The following is a 20,632-nucleotide window of genomic DNA, read 5'->3' on the forward strand; positions in this document are numbered from 1 at the left end:
TAACTTCTGAATGTGTCAGCTGTAACAAATACAGTTCATTGTTTTTTGACTAGTTAACAGCTAGTTAAAAGGCAGGAACAGCTCAAATGAAACAGGAATACTGTACATTTTGTATCTAAAATGTTCAGGCTGTTAAAACTACTGAGAGAAATTGAAAAAAATCAGTTCTAGGAGGGATTTTTAGGTAGACAAAAATACTTAGCTGGTCCTTCAAATCAAAACATGCCAGATCACTGGATGATGAAGTTATCTGATGAAATTATGGTCACAATAAAGGGTTATATAATTCAATATTTAAACCTGTGTTTCATTCGTATGAAAAGCAAAACAACAACAGCCCTGTCTCCTCCCCCCCAAGAAATATCTGTTGAACTGTTAGAATAATATCTAAGATACTGCTTAGAAAGAGAATGTCACAAGAAAGAAAAATGCCTTAATGGTTTGGAGAACAGTGTATTAAAATTATCTAGAGCAAAGTGCAAAATCACAGTTTAGATGGCTGAGTTAATGATACTCTTCCTCCTCACAGACATACATTTTTAAATTATTAATATCTCTTGTTTGCAGACTGCACAAAGTCACAATAACTTTGTTCATGTTTTGTCTATATTATTTTGGGGAAATTTTCCCGTGCAAGTGGAACGTGAATGTTTTGCTGTAGACATTTCAAAACTATGGTGTATTTAATTATTTCTTTAAGTTTCATGTAGACCTCTTTTCCTAAATTTTAGATCAACTATGTCAGCAGAAGAGCTTTGCAATTCAAACTGCAATTTTAGTATATGTAAGAATTTTTCTCTAATTTTATCTTAAAAGATGTATTTTTGTATATTCTACCTTGTTGAGCTTACCATGAAAATACTGGTAGTAAATTAAGACAAAAAAGGATGTTGTAACAGGTGTCATATTCAATATATTGCATAAGAGAGCAAATTCAGTTGTTTTCTCACAGTGATGACAGGTTCTAGAACTCTGGAGAGATGCAGAATTGTTTTTGTTGGCTAGCTCATTTAAGCCCTGTTGTTTTCAAGTTGCAGAAAGTGAAAGGTTTTAATGTCCTATTAGGCAGAGCAAAGACAGAGGAAGCCATACAATGAAATGTCAGTAATCTAGCGAGGAGAAAATTTATATTGCTATATATAAAAACAACCAAAAAAAGAAAACCCTCTGGAAAACACAGATTGGGATCATACTGAATCTGTGCTTTGAGTTAGAAGAGGAACTTCAGTGACTGACAATTAACTATACTGCTGGGTGAATTTTTAAATGCAAGGAAGGTTGTGGAAAAATCTGTCATTTGCTTAACTTTTATTTTAAAATAAAAGTTATGTATTTTGAGAAAGTGAAGGGGAGGGGGGAAATGGTCTTTGCATAAGTAGAAATCATAAACTTTCTGTATAGATTTGTGGATTAAAATGTTACCTCTCAAGTCATTGACAGTGGTGCAGCCTATGCGGAAAGTATTTACACGTAATGTACAGATTGTGAATCTACAGTCCCAGTTCTTCAGCACTTATTCCTGCTGCTCTGTGCCACCCCCACCCTCATTCCCCTAGCTTCCTTCTTATACAGGAGTATTGTTTCCTTTAAAAAGGGACTCCAGACAGTGGTTTCCCCTATATGTGAGTCAGAACATTTTATATTTGTAATGCATAATTCTCTGGATCTGTAGAATAGTGGCTGTGAGTCATAAGCAGGATTTGTTGATTTACCCTCAACTTATGCAGTGTGTGTGTGTGGTAAAAGACGGGATTGACATTGGCACTAATTTTTATTTTTTTTTATTCCCTCCCTGGTGCCCCCACCTTATGGTGGAAGGTCTGTGAGCCTTAGGAGACAAAACAATTTGATGAGATACACAAATCTAGTAATTCCCATCTGATACACAAACTATCTTTGACTCAAGTGATACACTTACAGCTCAGTTCTCTCTGAAATCTCAACCACCTTCCTCATCATTTCCTTCTGCTACTTTTTGTAACTCTTGAGCATGGTGGTGACTGTGGAACACATTCTGAAGTATCCCATGAGTTCCTGAATCTAGGATCTTTGAAATTAGTTACTGCAACGCCAAGATTTTGTGAAGAGGGGAAGGAAGTATTAAAAAGGGCAAAAAAAACCTGAATGGCAGGAATAATGATTTCTGCATTGCAAGTGGAAGCCAAAATGAATAAGCAGCTAATCTCAATCCTGTGATCTGGAATGAAACTGAAAACTTGGTGACAAATGCTCTACCTCTGTTTAAAAGGTAGAAGAAAGATGTCTGGACATTATAGGCTTCCTGCTCTGACACAAATTGTGTGCAAAGCTGTATATATGTAAGTATGTAAATATATTTGAAAGCTATGTGAGATTATATATAAATAATTTTATTTATGTAGTTGTGCCATTGTCCCAGATTCCAATCTGTTCTTTTAAAACTGCATACAAGTGTAGTAATCCATTTTCAAGAATGTTTGTGCAACATGAGAAAGAAGGCATCATGGCATGAGAGAAAATGGGCTTGTTTACTTTAAAGTGGAGAGGAGATATGTTTGGAGTTTCTAAAAATTCCAGAATGGTAAGTGGAAGGGAGGAGAATTATTCTTTAAACTAAAGTATGTGCTTGGTGCAGGAGCAAATGGGTTTGAACAGACTGAACAATTTTAGTTTGAAAATGTAAAGATTACTTCCATCCATAAGAGCAAGGAAAATGTGGCATAGCCTTTAAAATAATGATTGTATAAAACCAAGTGATTTTAAGGAGGCGGCAAAGAGGTTTGAGGGTGATGTTGTATTGCTGTGCCTATAGAAGGATGCTAAAATCTTTTACCCAAAAAGTGCTGTTCTCCTGCATGCTTGATTGAGTTATTTTTGGAATTAAACACTGAAATTTCTCCTTTCAGTTTGTATTTAGTAAATAAAAAATATGTTGAAATCAACTATTTAATTATGTAATAACAGTTAATAATTTAAATAATCATTACTAAATAATAGCATATTTTTTCAGGAAATTGTTTCTAGAACTTTCAGATGTGTAAAATCTGTGCAGTGATTTACCATGCAATAAGAATTAACCCTGTTTTCACTCATGTCATGTTCTCATTATGAATTAGCAATGATTAAGTAGGTCCAAAATCTGAGAGTAAAAGTAGGTAGCATTTCACTAGTACCTTGAAGGTATGTCTGTAGAGTCTACTCTCACACACCAAAAGAAATGCTTTCTAAATGCTGTGACTTCACAAGATAAGTAGTAGTTCTTAAACAATGGCAGTAATAGAAATTATGACCATTAGAAACCCAAAAGCATGAATTTTCCATGGAACCAACAAAAACTGTTCTGGGGATGTTTAAAGAAGAATCTGGTGTTTAGAGAAGTCATAACCAAGTAAGCTTCACCAAGCTGTCACTGAAAACATGAAATCAAATGATCAGTATTTGTATTCTCTGCAGAGAGGATCTGAGAAAGTGATTCATCTTGAAGAGCAAGAATTTTACTTGTGGCTTTTGTGTATGTTTTTAAACAATGGTAAGGTGCTGGAGAATCACTGTACTATCTGCAAAAAGAAATAATCAGAATTGCTGACTCCATTCATTAGTCATAAAGTGTGAAATATAACTTGGATCTGGGAAATTATTATAGGTGGAAGAATTGGAAAAAATAGCTGATTCTTTAACATATTTTTTGCAATGTCTTCATAAAGGACATCAAAATAGATGCCCTCTAATTTACAGGAATTATATAGTAGAGTGTAATAGAAAAATGCGTCGATAAAAAAGGTACCATAGATGGGCATGTAGAGGCCATAGAGGCCTCAAAGTCTAGGTACAGGTACTTGAGAAAATAATTTCCTGGACTGTAAGAACTTTTGAGCAAGTACTTAGTTGTGCATGCTCGTTCATTGTGATAAATTGTCTATTGTTTTGTATTAGCGGTGTGTGTAAACAACGAGATTCTAACAATTTGTATTGGGAGGGAAGGATACAATTGCCAGAACTCAGACTTCCACATTTGGCATATCACAAGTGCCAGACAAATTTCTGCATTCTCCCTATGGTAATGTTATTAATTTCTTCAGTTTAGTTGTGTTTTTCTGGCCTTTCCAGGCAGCACAGAAGGCTGGAACCCCAGAAGATAGGCAAATGTTCTCCTAAGTGTGCTCTATTTATAGCTTCAATTAATGCTATAGAAGCAACTTTGCCCAAGAAAAAAAAAAAAAGAGAATTGTGCCAGCCAGTGACTTACGTTCAACATGTCAAAGTCAGTTCCATGCCTCCTTAAAAAGAAAGGACAAATGGTAAGAGATGTTAGTCTGGAATGTTTCATATCCTCTCTTATGAAACAGCAGTATCGTTGGCAGGACATACTGTCCAAATCTTGTAACTTAACAAACATTCCCTGCTTTCATTTATAGGTACTCTACTCATGCAAATCAAAGATGTTTAGGCTTTAATTTAAAATTGCATTGCTCTGTCATTTAGATTTCAGTAGTTAACACAAAAAATAAAGCATACAGTATTGGTCACATTTTTCTAATTGGATAGATCTGATTTGTATCTGGAGAAAAGAAATTGATGCCACTATTAATATTAAGTTCATATGATTTGGAAGTATATCAAACTATTCATGTGTATGTCAAAGTACATAATTTATTTGTAGCTATAATTTGTGGCAGACAACGTTTTCCAGTCTCTTTTTCTCAAATCTGTTGAATCCTGTTCACCACCTAATAATTGCTTGAATGCCTTTTTTGCTTGAGTGTTAACATTGGACCCTAATATACCATAAGAAAACACAGATGACAGTTTGTAAGGTAGATGAGTTTTTGCAAGTTCAGAAGATGCTAATTTGTTACTGCTTCCATGTAACTACTCTTCACATTGCAACCTTGTATACCTATTAGTCTAGTATTTTAATACAGACTGAGTGTTCTCAAGTTTCTGGAAACACCTGGTTTCTAGTTTTGGTTCATGTTCAAATGCTTTTCTAGGCTCACATTAAATCATTAAATGGCATAATAATTTCAATTTAATACATCCTTAGTCGATACATCTCATCAATGATTCCTTATTAGATCTGAATCTAGCTTTTTGCAAAATACTAACCACAGGATTTCCACCTGTATTCTTTAAATATGCTAGGCTAAATTTAGTTCAGTGAGACTTCTAATTTAGAAATAATGTCCTGCTTTTAAAAGCACCTCTGAAACATATAATCTTTACCTTGATAGTTTATTCTTCATTTTATGATATATTAAAACTTGTGTCTAAGGAATACAGTGTGAATATTTTAAGTAAATTCATTTGTGTTTGTTTTCTACTTTCAGTGTTATAATTCTGCTTTATAAAAGGTAACCAAGTATAATTAAAAAGACCTCATATCTCTCATGATATTGATATATTTTATATTGTGCTTTCTGCCAGAGGGAAAATTCTGTATTAAAAATTAAAGCAAAAAGAACACTCTGAAAAGTGAAAATACTCTGAAAAGATTAATTTAAAGGAATATAAAGCGGATGCTTTCAATAGCAATTAGATATGGAGGTTACTTATTTTAAGTCCTGAAGGACTAAACCAAAACAAAAGTGTAATGAAGAATAGGGAACGACATCCTAAATATGAATAAAAGACTGATGCCAAATTTTAGTTTTGTGTAATACTAAATATCTGAAAAATTATATAAGTCCAGAGCTAGACATGTAAAATTAACAAGCATTTTTCATATGAGAAAAATATCTTTGCTTTGCTATTTAAGTTTTAGTAAAGCTAAACTGGATGTTTGATGCTTTTAATTTTGTTTTGGCTTAGAGCCAATTTTGAACTTCTCCAGCAACTAACTCCTTATAATCCTCCTGATAGCAGATCTTTTCTACTGGTGTCTGCCCTTGGAAAAGGGGGAAGTTTACAAAGAAGACAATGTGTTCTAGATACTACAGTGTCTTTAGCTGGAAATCTCCAGAGGACCAAATGCTGATATGGTATCTTCCTTGTTTCTCAGCCACCTTTGCCTTTTTCTCCTTCTTTTCATTACTTACATCCAGCGAAGACTTAATGATGAAAGAAATGCATGCTCTTCCTTACAGTTATCTAAAGCAAGGAGGCACATGAGTGGATTGCATTGCTAGCGTAGATCATGAAAAGAGCAGGGTGACTCTACTACATCATTCAAATGTTGTATTTACTTATGTTTGTTTTCTAAAGCGGTTTGTATCACCCTCAAAGTACATATTGCATTGTGAAGCTATGCAGTACAAGTGGCATGACAGACCTTGAGGAAAACAACGTACTGTTCCCATCTAACACTGTAATCTGTTTCTCTGAAGAGAGCAGACATGTATGGTCTTTGACAATCGGGGTTTTTTTAACTACCATCACTTAAAATATGTACTTGTCTGGTTTCTATTGGATATGTTAGAGAAGCAGCAGTTCTGTCTAACTGGTCTCATGACCCAGTTGCCTCAAATTACTTTGTCTTTTGTTTCTGTTAAGCAGTCATTCACGTACACACACCCTCCTTCAGGAGAAATAGTATAACGCTGCAGGATTGCATTTGAACTGGTTCTGCAGTTTTGTGGCTTCTGCTGAGCCTGTATAATTTCTGGATATTCTGAATTTTTAAGATCAAATCTGAGAATATTTTTCATAATATTTTTTATCAAGTTTTAGCCTCTATATATGTTAATGTTGGCAGTAGGTACAAAGTATATGCCAGAGGTAAGCAGTTTAATTCATGTTTCATTTTCATTGATTAATTTACAATAACAATTTTAGATTATAAAATTCCTCCCACTGTCTCTATACATAAATAGGTAGTTTCTTATTAAATTATCTCCACCTGGTGGCAGTATGTCATAGCTAGCAACAGAGTAACAAGCAGAACTGGAGCACGTTTTTCTTTACAGAAACATAACATCAAAGCTACTTAAATCAGATGAGTCATTTATTGCTTAAAAAACCCTGTAGATATGCATGAAATATTTTAAAGCTGAACTGTGGTGTCTTGTATGTAATTTGATGTAAGCACTATATGGGTCTTTAACTGATAAGTATCTCATGCCTAAGTGCCTTCAAAATACAAGTCAGTTGCCAAAAGCTCTGAGAGCATAACTGTATTAATGACTGCATTACTTCACTTAAAAAGAACAATGCAGGTATTTTGATGGGTAAAGTCAACACTCAAAAGTGTTTCACATATATATTCTGCTTATTCCTGTAGTTATAAAATATGGATTAGGTTGTGCAAAGTTTGCATAATGTGTTTTCAAGCATATTTTTGTAGTCTGTTGCAAAGAAATGCTCTTTGCTGAAGTGCTGAATTGCCAGTTTTCCTTAGTGAAGAAAGGAAATGTTTTCAGAACAATAAGCACAGTATCAACCTATTTTATCAAAATATGTCTTTTAAGAAGTTAACCTACAAGACTTTTCATACCACAGTTGACAGAACAGGTTTACATTTGAAGTTATACAAGCAATTCCGTATTATTTAAGAAAGTACTACATATGAGTAAGACTTTTACAGAAACAGTTATTTGGTTATCCACAGTTGAGTAGTTATTTTGTCTTACAAATAGTGTCATCTCTTAAATGTTACACATCTATATTATCTAAAATTTCAAGAGTACTCCAGAGTGATTCTGAGGGTTCAGTTGGAAAGGAATTTAAAGATTATGCTGTAATCTCAAATTCCTATGATCAAAGGAAGCTACAGCATCCCTGGATGGTGTGAGGTGCTTTGACCAGCTTAATTCTTGTATGCAAGGTTCCTTTAACATCATGACAGATTAAGGCAATGGCTATGGTTTTTCCTATGGAAAAATACTTTTTTATAAAAAAACCCAAACAAACACAGTTTTAGTTATATAGCCTGAAACTACAATGGTCATGAAAATATTTACTTTGTTGACATCACCTTCTGTCCGTGTGTCCTGTCCGTGTCGTGTGTCATCCCCCCCCCCCCCCCCCCCCCAAAAGAAAGAGGTCATAGTGTCAAAACATTTTTGATCAGAGCTAATTAGTAGCTGAGAACTTGAGGCAAATCATGTTTTGCTGATTGAAAAGCTTCTAAATGTATTTTTTTATATGTAGTATTACTTATCTGTTACATGTATAAACATTGAATCACATACGACCAATTCTTTTTATTTTTATGCTTTTCAAAAATAGACCTCTACTTCCTTTTGAAAAGGACTAGTTAGCCTTTTTATTGTTGAGTTTAGGTGGTAGCATATGTTACTTTGTTGAACAATCTTTATGCAGTGTAATTATTTTGATATAGTGATTTACAAAGTATACTGGCTTGTGATGAGTTCACTGATTTAAACACAATTGTAAAGATCTTACAGTTTGAGAACCTCATATGGGAAAGCCAATAAGTCTTTTTTTTTAACAGGAAAAGAAAAAGCAAAGAAGAATAGGCTGGCAGCAATCTAGAAGGGAGCTTGTATCTTTGTGGCAAACTCCATACTCTGTCCTCAGACCTTTACTTGATGCATGCATGTGTGGAGATTTTTGTGGTTTTTTTTTTTTTTTTTTTTTGTAGAGATGAGATACTGCTTAAATCATTGTTCTGGGTGAGAACTAAAGAATTCACCTCTGTTGAAGTCATCTTAGGCTTAATAGGCTACAGAAACTGATCTCTAAGCACTAAATAGAAAGAGCGAGGGACACAAGATAGTTAATTACTCACTGAAAGCATCACTTAGGTGTGGTGAGACAAAATTTTTGGTTGTGCTTACTGGTGTGAGATGCATAAAATATGAATTCAGGGAAGGAAGTGAAAAGGCAAAGAATCCCAACCATGCAAATATTTACATAGCAGAACAACCAACCTTTCTTACAAAACATAAATATGGGAATATTATATTGATTTGTCATGCTGCATTCATCTAATAGAATTTGTTGAGGCATAGTTTCTGTTAGGGTCTCTTTTCTCTTTATTAAGCTTTTGTGTGGAAAAAGGCTTCCTTTTTTCTTTTGATACATCAAGTAGTTTATAGGCTGATAAGATATTTCTGAATTTATCAATAAATTCTTAATTATTTGAGAGCTATATAAATGAAATAATATTAAAATAATGAGGTGCTAATTATCTGCTTGCTTTCTTGGTTTATGTAGCAGTATATTTCAGCCTGCAGCCGTTCAGCTGACCAGCTCTAACTGACTAGATTAGGTAGTATCAGCTATAGGGTAAATAATGTGATAAAACTATCTTCAGTAATGAAAATGAAATTTCAGCAAAGAGTAATTTCCTGCTTTACTGATTTGCAAATATTTTTATTACAAAAAGCTATTGCTACTTTTAGCTTTTTTAATCTTACAAAAGTGGTAAGAAACATTGAAGATTTGTTGAGGAAGGTTTCATTTGTCTGACAGAACTCTTTAGCTGGAAATTTAGGCCCCAAGTCAGGTGCTATGACTGCTTCAGAAGTTCAGACCACCAGATCCCCAGTTGCCCATTTTCTCTCAGAAAATTATATCACTTGTAGGTCTGATGCTTTGTGTTGTCCTTCTGGGAAAGGAAGAAGGCTTCTCCTGTGGCCTGCTCATTCCTCTTCACTTGTACAAGGTGAGGGTACATAGCAGCCCTGTGAAGCCTTTCTCTTGCACTTTCTATATACCTTCTCCTATAGGAAGCCTATGGGTACCTTATTTCCTCTATGCAGGTCCATATCTTGAGTCACACTGATGTCTTGGTGGTTAGTTTTTACTTCAGTGGAATCAGCGTTGTGTGGTGTTGGTTGGTGTGCAGGTTTTTTCGTTGTTGTTTTGGGTGTTTCAGTGTGTGGGTTTGTGGTTTGTTTTTTTGTATGTGTGTGGATTCACAATGATGAAAGATACCAAGACTATTCTGATTTAATTTTGCTGCTTGCTATGTTGAGAAAAGAAAAACAAGGAGACTTTGAAGGGACAGTTGTCAAAGTAGGCAATAATAGACAATGAGATATTTGAAAATATCCCAACGATTATTAGGTTAATACTTGAGCAAAATGATAGCAAATAAATACTTATTGTTAAGTACTTATAACATTACTCCTTAAAAACTGACTTTCTGTCACTGTTGTAAGGATATCTGAAATAGTAGATTAAAACATTATTTAAATTCATTTCTTTACCAGAGATAAGCAGTTCCTTCAAATAGTGTGTATGTGGAGCTTGTGAAGTTCTTATGAAACATGGAAAGAAAAAATAAAACCCTTCTGGAATTGGCTTGGGAATATCATGATGTAATACTTCAATAGCTGTGTAACTGACTTTTGGCCCCTTCTTTATCTTTTGACTCTAACATCTGCTTGCTCATAACTCGCACTGAATTCTGTGCTCTTTTCTTAGCAATTTTGCTACTGCTTAGAGAGATGCTTTCTTTTGCAAGGTCTTTTCATCCTGACTTTTTTCAAAGTACCTTTTTTTTTTTTTCCCCTCTAAACTATTTTAACCTGAACTAATCTGTGAAAAGGGGGCAGGCTTCTGGAAGCAAGACATTTTTTAAATTAAGAACTGAAATATAACCAAATAACTGTACTTCTTGAAGTCATGTTCTTGCTTCTCCCACACAGAGTATATGCATTCAACTGGGTTGGTAATGGAGCTTATTCTATAAGCTGACTTCTAAGCCCTAAAATAGTTGACTTTGATACTACAAGTAGGCTGTGATATTATGGATACTCTTTGTAGATGTCTATTTAGAATGACATTTAATAAAAATTCTTGTGCTGTGGCATGGAATTTCATTTCTTTGTCACCACTCATTTTAACATTGAAGAAATTCAGCAAATCTAAACAGCTGAGTGTTTATAAGGTGATGTACCTTTACCTATGCACTTGCTGCTACCTCCAAAAAGAACTGTATAATCAGATTTTGTGGAAAGTATCTTAGGGTGATTTACCCTATGGTTTAGGATTTATAGGATGTCACCAGTTCCTTGTTGATGTTTAAGGAATTATTTCTAATAATACAGTAGTTAAGGCTGGTGCTAATAAATGAAACTTCTGCAAAATATAAGTACAATAAAAAACTTTTTTTTTCCTTCAAAAGCATTGGAACATTTTGAGCTTCAGCATTCTTCCATTAAGGGTATGAATGAACTGAAATTACCATGGCATGTCCTTGTCTGGCACTCTGTCTATCCTGATGCTTAATATTTTCTTACAGGGAAAAGTCTTTCTGAATAAATACAATGGTTTTAGAAAAATCATGGTTATGCAGCACCATTTTTAATATATATCGCATTTTTCATATCTTTCTCTGGCCTCTTAAGTCATGACAGCAGAATGAGGTAAAATTTTACATTACCACTTACTAAAGGAGTGAAACTAGGACTTCTAGTTTATTGCTGATATTGTTGGGATGTTTTCATTTGGGGGAGACTGAATCCATACTATGTCAGAAAGACAGATGAACTCTTAAATGCTCAATTGATTTTCTGGTGGTTCTCAATCTTGGAGTTCATCCAAGTGTATTTCATGGTGTGTCTCAATATAGTGCCTGGTACTTTGGTGCTTTGGGTTGAAACAAACTTTACTCCCTGTAATAACGCTGCTATTAAAGAAATGTGAAGCACTGGGGTTTTCTTTCTAACTTTCTAGTCTTAAAAACATGCATAAATTTTTTTTTTTGTCAGGAATTCATTAAGAATATATACAGTGTTGAAATTACGTAGCTATACTATTTTAGAAAAGTATGTGTATACTTTTAATAAGACTGAAATTTCAGCTGCCTAAACCACGATGCATTTCTGGAAGAGTTGGAAATGGTTACTAAGCTTTTTATAAAGTAGTCAGTGACAGGTGCATCTTCTCAATTTAAATGGATATTGTAGGGATTACCCTGAATACCTAGGGCTCATGTTTGTGTTCCATATTCATTCTGGAATCATATTGATATTGTTCACATATGTAATGCTGCTGTTTATGACTTTGCCTCTTTTACTTATGTGTACCAATTATAGCCATATTTGTGGTGTAGTAAAACTAAGAATAGGGTGGGTTTTGTGTGTGTGTTTGTGTGTTCCCTGCCCCACCCCCCTCAGTGCTAAATATTGCTACCTTGTCAATAACCACAGAAGTCAGTCCATCTGGGTGGGTGGCAAGGTACATACAACAATAGAGTTCTACACTGTAGTGATTTGAAGGTTTTGGAAACGAAATAATTTGTGTTTGTATCCTTTAATTGATTCCAACACGAGTAAGTTAATGTAAAAGTGTGGTATGGAGATTGTCTGAAGAGTCTGGTGTGCATATATTGTAATGCTCAGAGGGACCTCTTTTGTGATACTTGATGTGAACCATCATACGGTCGCAACTACATCCAGTAAGTAAAGCATATGCTACTTTGTACCTCTATGATCATGTTAAGATAGTTATATTCTTGTTCTTGTTAGGGAAAAAAGCTGAACTGCTGAGTTCCAGGTGTCAAGTTTTTACTGCATACACAGCAAGAGAAAGAAGGAATTTTATTACAAATAGCAGGAAGTCATTAAACTTGCAGTCTGTGTGCATGATCAGTTTGGGAATTAAAAAAACCCCATATACCCATCTCTAGCTTGGAAATGAGCAGTGGTCAGTTCAATATTCTAACAAGATCTTTCTTTAATGTACTCAAAAGGTTTTAACTTTCTGTCAGTCACAATAGTGGAAAAATAGGACAGATCTAAGAGGCTGAAGTATGGGAGATTTTTATATCTCTGTATAGATTTGACAGAATACAGCTGAATGATGCATTGAGATTCAACAGAAGCCTTTTCAGAACAAAAAATAAGTTAGCTGTATGTGACAAATATGAGGATTGACTGTACAGAAGGCAAAAAAAGTTTGAGCAACTCTGAAAATTTTCATTTCCCACTTCCTGCCATGATGAAGGGTCAAGCCTTCATCCTTAGTTCTGACTGACTCCTGAACCCAATGTATTACAATGTTGAACATTTACATAGGGAACATGTGGCTCTTCTCTCATGCCTGTTGCTTTGGCATTATTCTTGAATAAACCAGACTGACTCAGGCCTGCCACTTGTGTTGGGGAATATAGTTATGCTGGTCACCAGGGAGCAAGGGGTCCCACTTCTCAGACAATCTAGTGCATTTCAGTTGTTCTGATAGGCTCTCTTTGCTCAACTGTTAAGTATTATAGCAGTGTGAATAAATATACATCCATTCAAAAGAAATGGATTTTTTTTAAATGTGAAAACTTTGAGTTTGGGTATGCAGATTCTATTGGATGAGCACTAGATACATTCAGATTTAATTCTTGCAGGTGTAAAATATGAGGGGGAAGCAATGGGACTTATGATTAAGTCTCTGCCTGGAAAGTACCAAAATCCCCAGGGTTAAATCAGTTTTCTTTTAAAATGGGATAACTCACAAAAGCTTTGAGAATAAATATATTTTGGAGACCTTTGATATCTTGTAGGTTGGGTGTTTTGTTTGTTTGTTTGTTTGATTCCAAGTATTTTCTTACCATCATACACCATACCATTGCTTTTTTTTTAATCAAAAACTGCAGTAGTAATACACTTGTAAAATCTTCAATTCCAAGATAGACTTGAATGTAGAACTGTAGTTTGGCACATCTGTCCCCGAAGAAGATAATTCTGTCCTTCAGTCTTTAGTTCTGTCTTTTACTCTTTTAAACATTGCTTACTAGAAAAACTGGAGAAAGACTAGCACTAAACTGTGTCCTTTTACACTCAAAATTTTAAGGGCAAAAAGGAAACACCCTATATATGGAATCAATTTATTATTACTCCAATTATGTTTGTCAGTTTAGTCAAAATGGAACAAACATTTGTTATTAAGGTCGACAACTTTCATAGTCCTTAATACTAGTGGAAGGAAAGGGTTAGTCATCATCCCAAAGTCTTTGCCAGCAGAAGTATGATGTCTGTGGTGGCATCTTCCTCAGTCGTGGGTCTACTTGGAGTATTTTGAATGCTTACTCTAAAACAGCTGCCTATTTACTTCTTTTTGTGTGTGTTTTTTTTTTTTTTAATTTATTTTCTTTATTATCCCTAGAGTCACTATCAGAATCCCTACTTGTTATGAGTTGTTGACTAACCATAGGCATTATGATTGCAAGAAGTTCAACTAAAGCTAAAATTAATTTAGGAGAAAGTCACCTGGCCACTAGATGACTGCTGTCACAGTTTAAATAAACTAAAATCAGCTCAGGCCAATACAAGTCCAGAGAAGTCCATTACCAGAGAAGCTAATGGAACAATTGTATTTACTTTACACATCTATTTATTGTAAAGAGGAACAATTTGTGAGTGTAGGTCTTTGTACTTAACTTTCACTATGTATCTTCTTTCTTTTAAACTATACCATCCTTCTTAAATTCTCTTTTTCTCTTTATGGATTTCTCGAATGGTTCCAAGACAGCATGAAAAATTACCTATTTCAGTGAAAGATTAAGATTGAGTTAACATTGACTGGGACATCCTTCTTTTCCTACAGGGAAGTGTGCAAGTAGCAGTGAAAGAATGATATGCATTCACTCTCCCCAAAGAATGAATTTCCAAAAATCAAAAGAAAAATGGCAAATAAATTTGTATTTGCCTGTTTCTCATTTCTCTCTTAAAAGCTACTTTCTCCAGGCAGGAATTATGTTAGGCAAATCTCCATGACAAAAAGCATTTTTGACTATTGGAATTGTTTGTGAAATTGAAGAAGTGAATTATGGTTCATACAGCAAATGCATTCATCATGTGGTATTAGATGACGATGAATGGGAACTACAGTTCATGTCTTCTACCATGTGTAAATTTCGCAACAGTAAAACAGTAAAAATTAGCAGGTTCCATGCCTGTTTTTTCTTATTACATCATATGTTTAAGTGACCATGAGAATTCACCCTTTGGTAAGTTGCTATTTGATCTTACAATAGGTATTTCTTCTAATGCGTAGATCTGCTACTGCAGTATCTCATTATTTTTTTTTTTTTAAGCTTAGTGGTGAGTATGATCATTAAAGAGCAGAAGAACTACAGTTTTCTAGACAATTTCAATTTTTGGTGCAATTAACTTAAATACATTTTTAGCATATTTTAAATCCTTCAACTAGTCTCACTACAAAAAGATATCCAAAGTCACCTAATAGGTGCCACTGAGTGTTTACTTCCCAGGAAATGGTAGTTTATTCAAAACATGGAAATAGCTTTGCTTGTGGTCAGTGTTCAATATTTGATAATGTAGAACTTGAATCATTATTCCAATACTTCAGTTTTATTCCTCTGAAATTCACCTGCAGTCAGTGGAACATGTATTACATTAAGAGAATATAAAGAAGATAATGACTGAAAACCCATAATGCTCTTATGAGGCACTGTGAGCAGAATCTGTTAATTGTGTATATATAGATTTCTGCTTATTTATATATAAGTTTAGCAATATGGACAAAGGGTAAAGACAAAGTCTATGCTTAAAAGAAATTTTCACCACTTAATTATGTAACTTGATAGAAAGAGATCTGGAATTCAGCTTCAGAAGTTAGTTAATCACTTTCACATAATGGATTGAAAGAGAAAATGATCTCATGCAAGCATGCTTTAGTGATCCTTGGAGATTTTGTCATTGCTGTGATGATCAGTTTTAGTTTTCTGGTGTGCAGGAGACCATTGGCAATACATTCTTGTTTCTGCCAGGCAGTAATTCATTTTGCCTTTTCATTTAAAACTGTAAGAGCTTTGCACCTTAAATTGTCAGAGAACACAGTTTGCAGAAACATTATCGAAAGATACACAAGAGGGAAGAACACAGTCTTGAAAGTGCCCGAGTACTTTATTTGTTTATTTCTCTAACCTAGGCATCCATTTACGCAATTCTTTAAATGCAGTAGCATCTGACTGTTTTTTAGGTAGCTAAATCCATACAAATCTAACTGAAGTTATTTGGCCAACAGTGGAGTCTGCTGTAACTTGCTTTATGAGAAGCAAAATTAGAGGTTTTCCATGCTCTGAGTTCTCTTCTGCACATCCTTCAAAAACTGCTAGTTCCTTCAAAACTACCTTTACCCTTTCTGGACTAGTTTGAGTTAGCTTTAAATATTATTCCTTAAAACATTACTGATTATTGCAAGTACTCCAAATCTTCCATGGTTGGTGGGGTTTTTTTGGGTGGATGGGTTGGTAGTTGATTTTGATTGGTTTTGTGGTGGTGGTGTTTTTATTTTTTTTACCTGGGTGTGCAACTATCCAATCCTTTAATTTTGCTCTAGTAAAGATGACTCGCCTGTTCTTGCTCTTGAATGGCAGTGCTCTATTTTTGACTCTATAACAAAGAAAATTTGAGTCTGTAACCAGTAAGTTTTATCCTCACTGACAACTGCCACTTGTGATTGTAAGCCCTAAAGGTACTACTGTATTCTGTATATCTAAGTGATCAGTAACCTTTACAGGAGTCAAGGGGGAACAGACATATTGTACAACATGCTTTACATTATGAGAATGGTGAAGTGATAAAAAAAGAAAATTTATTTTCATTAGAACTTGTTTCTTTAGCTCCTGGGATGTTTAATGATGTACTCAGACTGTCACTTGTCTTCTCATGGACAATCTTGATATCTCCTCAATTCCTCACCTACCCAAACTTTAAAAATTCTTCCTTTTCACAGTGATATCCTTTTAACAATTCAGAAATGCTCTCTTAAATGTAGGGAGTAGAGGCAGTCATCATAAATTCAAACTCCGTTTGTGCTGTCTGAAAAAAACAATGGAAGGTAGAGAAACTACACCTGGGAGGTGATAGGTATTTTAGATTGTGAGCTTTCAGGCTGCACTTACATACAAACTCAATGCTAAGAGAACTCTAATGCTGTTGTTCCACATCTGGGTGTTGCTAGTTGCAGCTATAGAAATATTAAGACATGAAACCTTTCTCCATCATACACAGTTGAGTATCAACTTTTCAGAAATGATTTTATATGTTAATATATTTTAAAATATATTAAATTGAATACGTGTATTCCTGGGCAAAGATGGTCAGGAGAGGGGCTGAGAAGGAAATAGATATGCATCAGTGTTGCATTTATGCAGTTTCTGTTCCATGCTAATATGGCAGGAGGAAAATTCCATACCAAGCAGTCTGAAATTGTAGTATTAGTGTTTATTAGTATACTAATTTAAATTCTAAATATACTCAGTTAATAAGGCTTAATACTAGAATTAGCATTAAAGTTATTAACTGACCTGTCCAATTCTTCTGTCACCTACTATCACTTCCATTTCTCCCACCGTCACAGTTTCTGCATTCTAAGGACAAATGTCCAATATAGTTAAACATTTTTACAGTTCTTGTGTACATGTCCATACATATACAGAATCACACAACTCTTACAGGTTTTTTATTTAACAAGGCAAAGTCCACATTGGTACCCAAAATAGAAGCAATTTCTATGAGTTCAGATTTTCAACTTCTCAGACTGAATTCAAGAAATCAAACAAACCAAATAAGTACTTCTTAAGGCCATCCCATTTGACAAGAGCATTTCTCTTCTCAAAGAAGGGTAACAGAATTTTTCTTTCTCATCCTTATATGGTCAGGAAAAAACTCTTCTTAGTTGTTTAAGCTTCTGTATATTAACTGTGAGGTATCAGCCACTTCCTAGATTTCTGATAGCTTGAAAAAGTCCCTGTTTTTCTTCTCTAGGAAGCATCTGTCATGGCAGGAGAACAACTCTAAATATTAGTATTCTGCAATCTCTCACCCTAGTCTGACCACAACCAAACAGCAGCTTTTATTTGGCGATATTTTTAGTGATATGATTTCAGGGAAAAGAGAGAAATTTTTGTTTTCTTTCCCTCAGCCTCAGGGACACTGTCAAATATTAACTCAGTTTCTGTGTGTTTTGGATGGAGAAAATCCAGCTGTGAATTCTAAAATTCTATCTGGCTGATAAAGAAATCGTGATCAAATAACCATCAACAGGGAATAGAGGCATAAAGGAACACACACATTAAAGTTCTTGTGTGAAAAGGAGAACTGCTGAATTAAGATCTTATTTGGAAATGAAGTTAATTGACCATAATCTTACTGGAAATGCAATGGAGAGCAGTAACATGGATTAGGAACATTTTGGCTGAAGTGTCTGTAAGAAGCAGATGAGGCTTAAATGGGAGATTTTTTTTGTTGTTGTTGTTATGCAATGACTGGAGAAGGACCTGGATAGGTGGGAGCCTGTATGGTAGATGATATTATAGTAGTGAACACCAGGCAGAACAGCAACCTAATGAGAAACTGTATTAGCAACTCTTAAATCATAAAACTGAAAAGAGTGATTTGCATAACGATGTTTCTTATTGCTTTACTTTAAATCCTGGGCTCTAGAGTACCCTCTATCCATGCTTTTACAGAGTTAAAAAATGTAAAAATTAAGTGTAAAGAGCATGGAAAAGATATGATTCAGTTCTTTACACTGCTGAAATTCAAGGCATTATGTCACAGTAAGTTATGAGGAAATCTCTACTTGTTCCAGTTTTTTCACTGATGGGATGGTCTAGAGAAGTCTTGCTGCTTTTTCTTTTTCTATGCATTGGTGGAAATGCAGGAGAATCTGCTAGAGGAGTTCCCTGCCTGTTTTGCTTTAAGTGCTGCTGTAGAGACAACCTTGCTTTCCACCTTTCAGTAGAGTAGGAGGTCCAAATATATAAGTACTAATTTACTCTCATTCTAAAAAGTGATAAATCCCAAAACCTTTTCATTTCATTGTCTCTTTAGTGTAATTAGTTTAATATAACAACATCACAATGATTTATACTAGGCTGCACATTGTAGCTGAGAAAAACATGAATGAAAATAAGTTTAACTAGTCAAATATGCTTAGAAAATGTTTAATACCAGAGATAATTTACATACCATAAGGTTCTTTCCATATGTCCAGAACAAGTATTTATTTCTAAAATGGCAGGGCTTTATGCAGTCTTTCTACAGAACTTATGGTCTAGATGTTACAGTTTTTGGCTTTGATCCTATTACTCAGCAAAGCTTAAAATGTAAGAAATATATAGTACTCCCTTAAAGATTCTGCTCTGTGGTTTTATTAAGTGAGCTATGTATTCACAGATATACTGAACTTTGTTTTGCTTTTTCCAAATTTGTGATGGAATCAGCAGAAGACTTGCATGGTGTTCATAAAACCCTAGGAAATAATTTTTTTTCAGATACTTTCTCAGCAAAAAGCTGTCTCATTGGAAGATATGACTTCAGTGACAGAAAATACACTCTTTGAATTTAATATCCTGAAATGCAATTCTGTTTATCAATCAAATGTGAAAGCAAATAAAAGTTACATTCACTCTAGGCTTAACGTTGACAGTAGTTTCAGAATAGATCTTGGAGATGAGTAACACATCCTCACTCCAGCTAGTGCTGACATGAAATTGAAAAAGTATGTTCATTAATACATCTTTATTTTGTGTTGCTTTAGAACATCAATTGTAATAATATGATCTTAAAATGTACAAAACAGGTTTTGCTATTCTTTTTTATGCTTCTGTGGGGAGCTCACTCAAAACGTATATATAAGATTCAGTTAATCAGATGACACTCTAACCTGAGAGCATGATCTCAGGAGGATCAGATCAGCTGAACTACTGCATAGTATATTCTTTAAATTTGTGTCTAACGCAGACAAATTTTTACATCTATTTTGTAACTTGACTTCTATGATAATTTATTGCACTTTAAAATTATATCTATAACAAGTTTTTGGATTTCATCTAAATCAATCTACTACTGCGTTTGCTGCATTATGAAATATTTTCAATAATTATTTTTATAAAAGATGAAATTCAGATCTCTATTACTTGAGACTAACATCTGTACTTTGTCTATTTAATAGTCTGAATTTTGGTATTTATAATTAGCTCATTAAAAGGATTGTGAGAATGAAAAATATTTCCTTCTTTCTGAATACAAGTAGAAAATGCAGATTGAGCAAACTGAATTTTCACAATCAGTATGAAAGAAGATGTTCTTGTATATAAATGAGTCTAATAACTTGCAAAGCAGGCTGAAACTGGATATCCAAATTCATTTGGCATTCCAGTTGCTAGCTACTGCCATCTTTCTTTTTTTTTTGTCGGTCAAGTATTTGAACCTGTCATTTTTTTTTGAATGTTATGTAATGTGTCTTTAGTATTCAGATTCCTTCATCTGGAATGTTGATTAGAAATTTTCAAATAGTAAATAAAATTACACAGTTTTCTAGAGGATTTACCTATCAGTGGACTGAAACTATTGTTGGTTGACAGTATGAGGAAACCTGTTTGCAATACTAGTGGAATCCCCCTTCTTTAGTTGGATCTTGTGGTGTGTTGACCTGTAAGAAACTTTTGTTCCTTACTAAGCCATTCTCTTTGGCCACAGCATGAGGGGGAGCATGGGCCCCCAGGTTCTTTACCCAAGTGTTCAGAGCTTATAGTAACCGTCAGGGTCTCCTCTGTCAATGTCAACAGTACCCATGTCAATAAGCATCGGAGGGAAGTGGTCTTAGAAATGGATGAGCCTCAGGAGTCTCTGTTATGTCCAAGATCTTAGCCCTTGGTGACCAAGCCCATGGGTCAGGTCAGAAGATGGGTAACTGTCATTCACAGGAGGAGTCCCTCGTGATTGGTTCCCATCAGTTCTGCTTTGTAGCACTCTTTGCTTCATTAATCAGGTATGGCCAG

At 34.6% G+C, this 20,632-nt stretch overlaps 1 protein-coding gene across 2 annotated transcripts in view; it reads left to right on the forward strand.

The window, feature by feature from the left end:
- Positions 1-20,632, forward strand: part of NCAM2 (neural cell adhesion molecule 2) — a 322,723-nt gene that overhangs the window by 16,947 nt on the left and 285,144 nt on the right. The window lies entirely within an intron of this gene.

Source organism: Strix uralensis, chromosome 2 (assembly GCF_047716275.1).
Source record: "Strix uralensis isolate ZFMK-TIS-50842 chromosome 2, bStrUra1, whole genome shotgun sequence".
Taxonomy (NCBI): Eukaryota; Metazoa; Chordata; class Aves; order Strigiformes; family Strigidae; genus Strix; species Strix uralensis.